Raw genomic sequence first — 12,901 nt, 5'->3', positions numbered from 1 at the left:
GTACAATACAATGGCTCAACATTTCTATATATTACTCAGTCCCCATCATAATAAACACACTCTTAATCCTTTTTATCTATTTCAAAGTGAACAATTCATGTAGTACATTACAGTATTGTGCAATCACCACCTCCATCTGGCTCCAAACCCTTTTCATCCGTCCAAATTAAGATCCTGAATGCATTACAGAATTACTCTCCGTGACTTCATGCCCTTAGCCCCTGGTAATCATCTATCTACTTTCTGTCCTATGGATTTAACTGTTCTGGATATTTCATATACATAAAGTCTTTCTGTGACCTTCTGTGACTTACTTTTCACTTAGTATACTGTTTTTTAGCTCCATCCATGTTGTAGCATGTATCAGCACTTCATTTCTTTTTATGGCTGAAAAATATTACATATGAATATACAACAATTAGGTTATCCATTCCTGTATTGGTGGACATTTGGGTTGTTTCCACCTTTTGGCTATTGTGAATAATGTTTCCATGAACATTCATTTACAGTTTTTGTTTGAACACCTGTTTTCAATTATTTTGGATATATACCTAGGAGCAGAATTGCCTAGTTACATGTAATTGTGCGTTTAACTTTGTAAGGAACCAAAACTTGTTTTCAGTGAAGGGTTTTTGTTCAGAGAAAGGACCTGATATAATTTATGATTTTAAAGATTATTCTTAGTGCTATGAGGAGAATAGTTTTTGGAGAATCATGACAGAAGCAATGAAACAATTCAGAATTTAACTGCAATCATCTGCCTTGAAGCAGCATATAAGCAATGGAGAATAGAAAGAAGTGTTCCAATTTAGGTATGAAGAAAAAGCTGACAATATTTGTTGATCGTTTGTTTAGACATGAGGGAAAGAAAGCTTGCAAGGATGATTGAGGAATTAGAAGATAGAAATTACCAATATCTCATAAAAGGGAAACTGTGAAGTACTAGGTTTGGGGGATATAACCAAGGGTTCATCCTTACATATCTTAAATTAGCAATATCTTTTCAACATCTGTATCATATACCTATAGCTATATGACAAACCACTAACCACAAAACTTTGTGGTTTATTTGTTTATGTAACTTTGTGTTAGCGTCTGGGTCTGAGCTCAGTGGAGTGGTTCCACAGGCCTCATTTGGAGTCGCTTGTAGCTGCAGTAGGCAAGTGGATCACTTGGGAGCTGGTTGACCTAGGGTACCTCAGATGGAATGGATCATTCTCCTCCACATGGTCCTGTTCTCCAACAGACTGTCCCAGGCTTTTTTTTTTTTTTTTTTTTTTAGATTTTATTTATTTACTTTGGGAGAGACAGAGAGAGTGAATGAGAGCACAAGCAGGGGGGAGGGGCAGAGGGAAAGGGTGAAGCAGGCTTCCCACTGAGCAGGGAACCCAATGCGGAGCTGGATCCCAGGACCCCAGGATCATGACCTGAGCCAAAGGCAGACACTTGACGACTGAGCCACCCAGGCGCTCTGATCCCAGGCATTTTTATGTGGAAACTTCAGGGCAAGAGGAGAGAATGGAAACTGCAAGTTCCTTTGAGTTCTTCGCTCACAACTTATACAATGTCACTTTCACTCTATGCAACTAGTCAATGAAGTCGCAGGTGCAACCAAGATTCAATGGGGCAAAGAAGATTCAACCTCTTGATGGGACCATCAGCATCACATTGCAAAGATGTGTATAAAGCAAGGGCAGAATCAGCGGCTTTTTAAAAATCTAGTCTAATTCATCACACCATCAAAGCTGAGATATTGAGAACGTAATCAGTTATAAGCTCCTGAAGTTCAGGAGGGAAAACTAGGCAGACAAGGGAATGGTGATTGATGAAGAGATTCTTTCCAAATGCTGATACCTGATGTCTGAAAATTGAAAAAACAATGAAATAAGGAGGAAACAGAAAAGTGAATCAGATGGATCTATCAGTGAGGTAAGAGGAGACCAAGTAAAAGTTGTGTCCAGAAAGTTAAATTTGGAATTCAAATACACCAAAGATGACTGTGCATTTGTTGTTTAAGCAGTACATAGTGGCTTTTCTGACAGTTAAGTATCTTTGCAGTTGCCTGACCAACATAGTGACTGTTTTCTCTCTAGCCCCAGGCTAAGACAGGGGCAGGAGTTTATGTGAATACCAAAATTCTTCCTGTACCAAGCTCATTAAAAGATCTGAACTTCCATTAATATCCAGGGAAAGTAGGCCAGAAATTGTCTGCAATGCTAATGGGAGCTATGAATTTGAATTTTCATTGAAGTAATAAGGCCATGTGTTTTAAACAGTGGTAAAACTCAGTGGTGAGGGCAACTGAAAGACATTTACTTTATAACCATGTTGAGAAGCATATTTATTAAACATCTCCCTATATGTAAAATTGTTCTAGGTCCTCACAATTACACAAAATTGAATGAAGCACTTGATCTTGTTTTTCAATGGTTGCCATTTAAATAGGACTTCATAGATGAGATAATAAATTGTATAAATTGCTACTGAGAAGAATGATCATATTCACACAGAGACATATCTATGCAAATCATGTAAAGATATGCTTACTAATAGAGTACAGGGGAGAAGGTATAGAAAAAAAAAAGGGTAAGCATGAGGCAGCCAGAGCAAAATCCCCACCAATTAGTAGTGTCTATAAACAAATCTCTTAGTCTAATAAAGACATCAGCTGCCATTTATTGTTTTTACAATGTTTGGAGCACCATTCTCAGTACACCCACATCAATTTACTTAGTACTCACAACAACCAATAAGGTACAAGACATTCTTTTGTGCCTATACCACATCTGATTGGCCCACTTGTTTTCAGCACACTTGGCAGCACCCACCTCCCACAAATGTCTGCTTCAGTGGCTCTCTGCTTTCCTGCCTCTCAGACTTCCTCTGAAACCTTAGAGCCACTCAGCCCGCATGCAGACATAGTTTCGGAGAAGTCCTCAACCAGTGGGGGACAGGAGTCAGTGGATAAATACCTCAGCTTTCCTCCCTTTGGAGGGATCATTTTGAGATGCATTCTATGGAGTCCCTCGCATGATTCCCAGAGCAATTCAGCTTTAGTTGTCCACCAGGGAAACTAGCCTAGAGACATATCTTTCATTACCTTTTCTTCCCTTTCTATTTCATTGTCCTATTTCCCCTCACTCTGCTTTCTGTGATTACCTTCCAAATTAGCTGTATCCAAATCCATATCTCAGGCACTGTTTGTGGAGAACCCAAACCAACCCAAACAAATTGTTCTGCACTTTAACAGATAAAAAAAGGAGGTTATAAACATTTAAGAACTTGATCAAAATAATCTATGGAAATTATTAGAATCCAGACTGGCCCATAATCTTCCAGCATTAAATAATACTGAATCTCTCAGAATCAAGGTTTTCATGATTTAATTTTTACAGATAAATAAAATATTTATAGACCCCACTGTGAGATTCTATGATTCGAAATTATAATTTCTTATGCATAAAATAAAGAAAATATATTTCCTTGATAAGAAACTAAGACCTAAAACATTGAATATTCTGGCACAAAAAAGCTCTCCTATTTCCCTACCATTCTCAAAACAAGTTATCAAAGGAATATTCTCATATTTTAATCTGAGTGTTTTACTGTAATAGATGTTGCATTGAAAGATCCTATTTTTAGGATTTTTAAAAGGTTTTCTTTGTAATCTTTAACTCTTGGTTAAGATCTTTCCTTCTGGATTTACAGGGACCTATGTGACAATTACAGCCTGCACTTAATATGCAATTTTATTGTTTAAAGTGCTTGCACACGTTTTTTTCCCTAAACTGTTACAACAACATTATGAGGTACATGAAATCATTTTACAGATGAGGAAACTTAATTGCAGTGATTGAGTCTTGCCTACACTAATGTACTTGGCATATAGCAGAACCAGGTAATGAATTCCCATCTTCTTGTAACCCAAGGCAGGGCTTTGTCTCCAATAGCATAGCCATTTATGAAGTCTGTGATTATGGCCAATGCTGAGGAAAACAGTAAGGAACAAACTCTCTGAGTGGGCCATGTGGAAAGGAAATGGTTTAAGAGTTTATAAATAGCTGCTTCCTGCAAATTGGCATTTTTTTATTCTCTGCATTTCCAAAGTCCATGTAGATGCACAGAGAAATTGGGTTCTAAGTTTCAGAAAAGAAACACGGTGTTGCAGTACCAAGTACTCAAGTTTTAGGCCCTGATAAGAATAGGAAATTATTCAACTCCACTGGAAATGCCTACCACTTAATAGTTTTTCAGTCTCTTCACCCTCAGTTTGTTAATCTTTAAAGTGATACTGATAATACTGTTTCAAATAAGTATAAACATGAACTTAAATTGAAACTATAGGGGCGCCTGGGTGGCACGGCGGTTGAGCGTCTGCCTTCGGCTCAGGGCGTGATCCTGGCGTTCTGGGTTCGAGCCCCACGTCAGGCTCCTCCGCTATGAGCCTGCTTCTTCCTCTCCCACTCCCCCTGCTTGTGTTCCCTCTCTCGCTGGCTGTCTCTATCTCTGTTGAATAAATAAATAAAATCTTTAAAAAAAAATTGAAACTATAAAACAGAGTCAAATCATAAATGGCTATGGTCACCTTTTGCTAATTTCTAGCTTCTGGTTCTCAACATATATGAAAAGGAGAAAACAAGAATATGTGTACAATCACTTCACATTGGCCCTTTCTTAAAAGTCAGGGAAATCATTTTAAATCAGTTTTTTCAGTCCTTTATATCCGCATGACATTTTCATGTGATATTAACAAGCCAACAATACCTACTCTGATCTACAATATCCCAAGCTCTGTTCTAATCTGTTGACACCTGTCTTCTTCTTTTTTTCCCCTACAAGTTATTGATAGCTTTTAAAACATCTATTTAGGTAAAATACACATAACATAATATTGACATCTCAACTATTTATAGATTTATAGTTTAGTGCAGTTAAATACATTCACATTATTGTGTAACCATCACTGCAATCCATCCCCATAAACCCTTTCGTTCTGCAAAATCAATACTTTATAATTATTAGACAATAACTCCTCTTCTCCCCTCTCACCAACCCCTGACTACAACTATTCTACTTTCTGTCTCTGAATTTGACTACTCCAAATACCTCATATAAGTGGAATCATGCAGTATTTATCTTTTAGTGGCTGACTTATTTCACTTAGCATTATGTCCTCTAAGTTCATCCCACATTGAAGCATGTACCAAAGTTTCCTTTCTTTCTTTTTGAGCTAAATAATATTCTACTGTAGTATAAACCACATTTTGTGTATCCATTTATCCATTGATGATCCTTGGATTGCTTCCACCTCATGGCTATTGTCAACAGTGCTGCTCTGAACTTGGTTGTATAAATATCTCTTCTAGATCCTGCTTTCAGGTTTTTTGGATACAGAAGTAGAATTGCCAGATCATTTGGTAGTTCTATTTTAATTTTTTCAGAAAATTCCATGCTGTTTTCCAGAAAAGAGGTTGCACCTTTTCTCATTCCCGCCGACAGCACCCGAGAAGCATGAGATGACTGCTCATTATAGTTTTGATTTGCAATTACCTAATGATTACTGATGTTGAGTATCTTTTCACATGCTTGTTGGCCATTTGTATATCATTTTTGGAGAAATCTCTATACATCTCCTTTGCCCATTTTAAAAAACATGGAACATTTCATGTGTTTGCATGTTGTCCTTGCACCAGAGCATGTTAATCTCTATATCTTTCTAATTTTAGTGTATGTGATGCCAAAGCAAGCATCTAAGTTGTTGATTCTTAATTTGAATTTTTAGTGTTTCATTAACACATTTTCCTGTTCCCAACAAACTACCATCCCTCACTACGCACCTACACTCAACACTTTTTTCCATAAAAAATATAAAAGAAGATTTGTGTATATTCTTAAACTTATTTCTTCTTTATGTTCAAGTTATTGCCCCTTTCCACTGCTTGATTACTGATAGCCCTTGAGTTTTGTTTTGCTTTGTTTTGTATTTTTTCACGTCCCTAGGTTTGGGGAAGTGGAAAATTTTAAGGTCTGACTTAATGATGCCGCCTTAAACAACCTGATCAAGGTAGAGATGAGTAAGGAGCAATATTTCAACCTTGTATCTAAAGAGGGCATTAATCTTGCTCTTTTTTTAAAATTTTTAATCAGAAGTTCCTAATTTTCTCACCATTGATGCAAAAATCATTTATGCTTGCAGCACAACCAACATAAATCATTAACACAAAAAAGAATAGTAAGCAATCTTTAATCAATATCACTTCCTTCCATGAGACACGGTGGAAATGAAAGAATACAATTTGTCATTGATCAGGATTCTTGCAAACATTTAGCCAGGGCCCCATATCTTCCCAGTACTTACTTTTCTCTAGCCATGCTGGCCTTCTTTATGTTTTTAGGACAAATCAAGGTCATTTCCTTCCCATGAACTATGCACATCTTGTTTCTTTTTGTCATTTCATCATTCATTGAGGTTTTAGCTTAATGCCGTCTCCTTGGAGAAGCCTCCTGACACCTAGTCCATCGGTGCTGCTTCCTGGACAGTCACTTTCTATTGTTGCATACACTTTGTTTTCTTCACAACACAAATGACTTTCTGAAATTATCTTATTAATTATTTACTGGTATGCTGTTTATTTTCAGCCACCTTCCCTTATTATGATATACATTCTATAATTGCAGAGGTCTGTGTCCTTGGTTCACTTCTAAATCCTCAGTGCCTGAAACAGTGCCTGATTAATAGTATATGTTTAATAAATATATATTGAATGAATATCTGGTGACAATGTCAATTAGGGATCAAAAACTTTTTAGGCTTTGTAGGGCATATGGTCCCTGTTACAACTGCTCAAATCTACTATAAATCAAAAGCAGCCCTTAAATAATACAAAAAAAAAAAAGCTTGACTGTTGCAGTAAAATTTTATTCACAAAAAAACAAGGGAAGGTCTAGATTTCGCCTGTCGATCATAGTGTACAGACTGCTAAACTAGATCACCTTTTGTCAATTTTGGTGTCAGGACACACACTTGAATGTTAATTAATTCATTTTGCCTAGTGTTTGCCAAAAAAATGTTAATAATAATAAAAAATCAAAGATAAAATTGGATTTACTTCAAAATTATAGGTAATAATTAAGATAAAGATTAAGAAAATATTCCAGATTTTCTGTGGAATAGTATGATTCCTGTTCAATCAGCAGCTTCAGTGGGAAAGGGCAATTGGTGTTAAAGATAACATGTTGGTAGGAAGGAATATTTGAAATCATCTGTATAGCAGTGGTTCTCATACTTGAGTGTGATTCCAAATCATTGGTGATTGCCAGACTGCATTAACTCTGGGGTGGTGCCTGAGAATTTGTGTTTCTATCTGTTTCCGGGTGATGCTGATGCTGGTGGGGTAGAGGCTGGAAAGTAGAGAGGAGATGCATGTGAAGATGTGAGTGAGGTGATACAGGTGAGCAATGATCTGCATGATGGTAGAGGTTATGGAAATGGTAAGCAGGACACAAATGAGAGGGAATTATCCAAGAGAGTAACATACATAGGAGTTAATTCATGGAAAAACTGAATTTATGGGGAAAAAGATGAAATGGCCCTTGGGGGATGTATTGAAGAAGAAGAGAGTAAAGACTCAGAAATAAACTATGTTAGACTAACTACATTTTCTTCTTTAACAGAAGGACTAGACTCTAGTCATACAGCTGCACTTGATTAAGCATGGCATTTGATGATATATTTCCTGATAGTATATTGGATAAATTGAGCCACTCACTTTGACAATATATGCCATTAACACCTGGTTTTATGTATGTAGGGAGAGGATGTTGACACAAGTGCAGATCAACGTGACAGAGGATGACTAATGGTGGCAGTGTCTTCCCTCAGCTACACCCCACTGACAGATATGTCAGGATGGATAAATTGAAGTTTTTGACATATAACTAGAGGAAATGTGTTGAATGAGAGAATGTTTGTGACATGATGGAGTAAATAGTTAAATCTCATCTTATCAGAATTTTTTTAAATAAACATATCTAGCTCTTTTCCTAGGAAGAAAAGAGAAACAAAGAACAGATGGAGCTGAAAAATATCAATACTAAGATGAGATACACAAATTTAAGTGTTTACTTAATCTCATTAAGTATAAAGGGACCAAACTTTCCAATTAAAGGAAGAGAGTTTCAGACTGGCTTAAAAAAACTAAAATTAAAAGTTAAAAAAAGTCAAGACTGAACTATATGCTGTCTACATGATAAGATGAAAACAAAGGAATAGAAAAAATATGGCATGCACTATAACAAGAAAAAAAAGGTACTGAGCAAAATATACTTTAAGACAAGGTTTATTACCCAAATGGAACATTCTATCATGATAAAAAAAGAAGTTTACCAGGAAGATATACTGATACTAAAGCCTCAGTATGCATACAGCAGAAACTATCAGAATCAAAGGGAGAAATAGAAATATCTACAATTAAACTTGTTAATTTTCATTCCCCTCCTTCAGTCATTGGTAGAACAACTAAACAAACAATTTGGTATGTATATACTGGACTCAACATAATCAGCTTGAATTAATCGACGTTTTAAGAATCTCCTCCTGAAAGATCACAAGCTATAAACTTCTGGATGAAAAGCAGCAAATCCCTGAGGCTCTCCACATTTATTATTTTCCAGGCAAATCAGACATGGCTATAGGAGTATATGTTCTCTTTGAGACCTGTGCACCCTCTGTAGCCCACTTCCTACGGAGAGCTGTTTTAAGACTTGTCAAAACAATAACAGAATTATCACATGAAGCTAATGCTCTTTGGCAACTTAGTTTCTTCAAAACCTTATTAACTTTCTTATTTTTTGCTTCTAGTTAGTTTTACGTATGAGCTAACAATACCAAAAGTTATTTTTGAAACAGTTCGCAGATGGTCTTTATTTACTTGCTTTCTAGTTCCCTTATACAGCTCCACTTAACAGCGGCTACCTGAGGAGATGAGTCTTGAAGATAGCACACCTCAAATCTGATCACTTTATTGAAGTAAAAATTCTCATCATGTCTTTGTCAACAACAACAACAACAAAACTTCTAAATGTCCAATTTCTAGTTCACTCCTGAACAACGTAACTGTGAAGTGAAGTTCCATATCCAAAATAATTATATTTTCTAACTCTTGACAAAGGAGGTAAGTTCTGCTTAACAAGTACTTCATTTATGTGTTGCTATTAAATTGTTTTCAAGTAACAATTTCATTTAATTACATATTTTTGTGGGTTAGGAATGTGAGAAGAGCTCAGATGAGCAATTTTTCTGCTTCATGTGATTTCAACTGGAGTCATTCAGCTGTTTAACTGGCGGGTGGGTTTGTCTGGAACATCCAAGATGGCTTCATTTATATGGCTGTTGCCTTCAAGGCCGATCTTAGATAGAACCTCTCCCTATCGATGGAATCATAGGATTTCTTTGCATTATCTCTCTAGCAGAATAATGGAACAATCTCCAGGTAGCTCAGGTCTCCAAGAGGACAAAACAGAAGCTATCAGTCTTATTAAAGGCTAGACTCAGAACTGGCATAGAATCACTTCTGCCATAATCAACGCAAAGGAAATATTCTTCATGTTGCCTATGTTTTACATAGCAGATAGTTTTGTAAAGGGGACATCTTGCCACATGTCCAAGCTTGCAGGCACAATTAATCAGTTTAGCACATGCTCATGAAAGGGCTCAAGGCTTTCTTGAGCAAGTCAGCATTCTCAGAAACAAAAACCAAATAGCAACCAGGCTTGGAAGCATGTAGTTCTGCTTTTCTGATTATTCAATTTCAAACAATAGAAAAAATAAGAAATATTGCCCATGTACTCAGACAATTACTCAAACAGCAGTCTAAATTATACCTTATTTTGGATTGAGAAATGGAGCACAGCCATATGTGAAACACCACATGGGTGCAATCCAGGGGAAATGCTGTTCAGTTCAGGCATATGTTTAGCTTTTTGTGCCTTTCCCTCAACAATGCAGAGAATCTGGGAAGCTTTAAACACTAATATGATCTAATTGGGGCTACAAATCCTAAGTCTTTTACCTTGTATCTGAAGTGTATCTACCACCCACCCTTCAACTTGCAACACTCTTAACTTGTTCCTTGTCTCAGCTCACTAAGCCTTCCTGATATATCCCCATCCTTCTTTTAAGAAGCTTATTATTATCATTATTATTACTTTGCTTTAGTAAGAGGTGGGAAAGAAGTCTTCATTATGTAAAATGTGATATATAAATCTGTGTGGAGTGCTTCTAAAAGTAGAATGTCTGCCAAGTTCTCTAGCAATGTTACCAGTGTATAATTAAGTACTCATTTAAACTATAGTTTATGTTTGTGTGAAGGGAGAGTGTAGAACTCAGAAATAGAAGTTGTTGTGGGGTGGGGTTTTTTTCTGTATTTTTAAATTATATGTTAGATTCTGTTTTTGACAGCTATGACTTTTAAAGTAACAAAACTGGATTTTCAGTTCTAGCAATATGGTGGTCTTGGTGACCAGAGCAATCCTTGTGAAATACAGTACTTGAAAAGCCCTGGATAAAATATAAGATGTAGTATGAAATAAGACAATCCACAGAGGCTAGAGATTGAGAAAGAAAGTAAATTTAGAACAAAATTGAGTATTGACTATGGCACGTTTTCTGGAGCATCTGATTATTTCTGATGGCCTAGAGCTAAGTAAGTCAGGTTTTGTGCGTTAGACTGGAGATAAGACCAGAGATCCATGAAATGCACACGGGTTTCATACAAGACCTTGATAGTAAGTCTACATTTATTAAAGCCAAACCCCACAGTGAACTGAAGAAAAAATAACACAGTAGGAGATGGACAAGATAACTACATCTCAACCTTGATTTTGAATAGAGGGTACAGTAATATATAATAAAGTAAATATAATTAAATATACATGCATACATGTATACACATACACAATTACTTTGAGAGTGGCTAAAAATAGAGACAAATTTAAATATTTGTGTAATGAAAACCCTGTCAAAGACAAAAGTTCATTTTAAGGTCATTCCACATTGGTTAAATGCCCCTAAGTGAAGAGAAAGGAAATAAAAATACTCTCTGGAAAAACATAACTTAGAACTTAACCCCCAGGAGCCAAAGATGTTTACAGATGACGTTTCAGTAAGTGTGACTTTACAATAGCAAAAACAGTAATAATAAATAAATATATCTAATATACAAGAAACCAAGCCACTATGAATAGAGTTTCTGGTGAGATATTTTAAAAAAAAGCAAAAACAAAAACAAAACTGAGATCAGATATATTAAGATGGCAACAACAGATCTTGAATTTATCAGATAGAATATATTTAAATCATATTGGTATGATTATTTAAGATTCCATTATATGTATGAAGAAGGAATAAATATCAAATTAGCAGATGTATTTGTAAAAGACAAGAATAAATCTTCTAACAATTATATGTACATGGATGTAGATACAGATAAATGTATAGTTTTAATTTTTTGTTTTCATTTTAATTTATATACATATATAATATATATAATTGGAAAATGAACAATCTAAAGAGCATATTAGACAGAGTGAGAGTGCTGATATGTCTGATAATGCAGCAGACTACAGACGTTAAAGAATTGACAAAAATACAAACAAAAAAGTTAAATGGTGCTGATGAGGGAGGAGTCGAACTTGCTGACAAATGAAATTCTAAGGAGAAAACTTCAATTGGAAGAAGAGTTAATATTTGGGAAAAAAATAACTGAAAAATTTCCCAAATTTATGAAAGAAGTAAATCATCAGATTCAAGATAACCAAAGAATCCCTTAAACCCAATGTTTTAAAAAAAATCAACTAAAATAAAATAATAAAAATACCTATACCAATATATCATAATTTAAGTTACAATACCAAAACAATAGAAACTATAAGTAGCCAGAGAGAAATATAGATTATCATAAAACAATAAATAAACTGAGAGCTGACTTCCCAAAAACATTAAAAGAAGGCCCAAATCCGTCTGATAAACCATCAAAATATGGAAAGAAAAAAATTGCAAATCTGTACATATATTTAACCTCACATTGTGGTAAAATAGCATTTTTTAAAAGATTTTATTTACTTATTTGACAGAGAGAGAGAGAGGGAGTGCACAAGCAGGGGGAGTGGCAGGCAGAGAGGGAGACGGAGAAGCAGACTCCCTGCTGATCAAGGAATCCCAGATGTGGGGCTTGGTCCCAAGACCCTGGGATCATGACCTGAGCCAAAGGCAGGTGCTTACCCAACTGAGCCACCCAGACACCCCAAAATGATAACATTCTAGAAAACTAAATATATCTCTGTATTTAAAGATACTCATTGATGAAATATCTAAAAATATGTATCTGAGATGAAAGAAGGCTTATTAAACAAAGGAAATAATAAATATGTGAACAAAGCTAAATAAATGTTTACAACGTTTACTTAAAAAACTTAAAAAATAGCAAGGTAAGGGGCCCTCGGGTGGCTCAGTTGGTTAAGCAGCCAACTCTTGATTTCCACTCAGGTTATGACCTCAGTGTGCTGGGATGGAGCTCAGCGTAGGGCTCCATGCTCAGCAGGGAGTCTGCTTGAGGATTCTCTCTCTCTCTCCCTCTACCCCTTCCCCCACTCACATGCTCTCTTTGTCTCTCCAAAATGAATAAATAAACCTTTAAAAAAACAGAAAAAAATTAAGGTAATTTAAAATGTACACAGCCTATAACATAAATAAGGAAGGGATTCAATTAGTATTAATGATATCTAAGATCTTTCTTAATCCCACTTTTTAGCTAGGCCCAGCCTACCTTAAGTATGCTCAACACACTTACATTAGTCTGAAGTTGGGCAAAATCATCTAACATAAATCCTATTTCCTAATAAA

At 35.8% G+C, this 12,901-nt stretch overlaps 1 pseudogene; it reads right to left on the bottom strand.

The window, feature by feature from the left end:
• Window positions 1-5,647: 5,647 nt before the first annotated feature.
• Window positions 5,648-5,746, bottom strand: LOC113254192 (U6 spliceosomal RNA; annotated as a pseudogene).
• Between the last annotated feature and the right edge of the window lie 7,155 nt (window positions 5,747-12,901).

The sequence above is a fragment of the Ursus arctos genome, unplaced genomic scaffold (genome assembly GCF_023065955.2).
Source record: "Ursus arctos isolate Adak ecotype North America unplaced genomic scaffold, UrsArc2.0 scaffold_20, whole genome shotgun sequence".
In the NCBI taxonomy this organism is placed as follows: domain Eukaryota; kingdom Metazoa; phylum Chordata; class Mammalia; order Carnivora; family Ursidae; genus Ursus; species Ursus arctos.
Note: the sequence above shows the minus strand (reverse complement) of the source record. Positions and strands in the feature narration are given on the sequence as shown.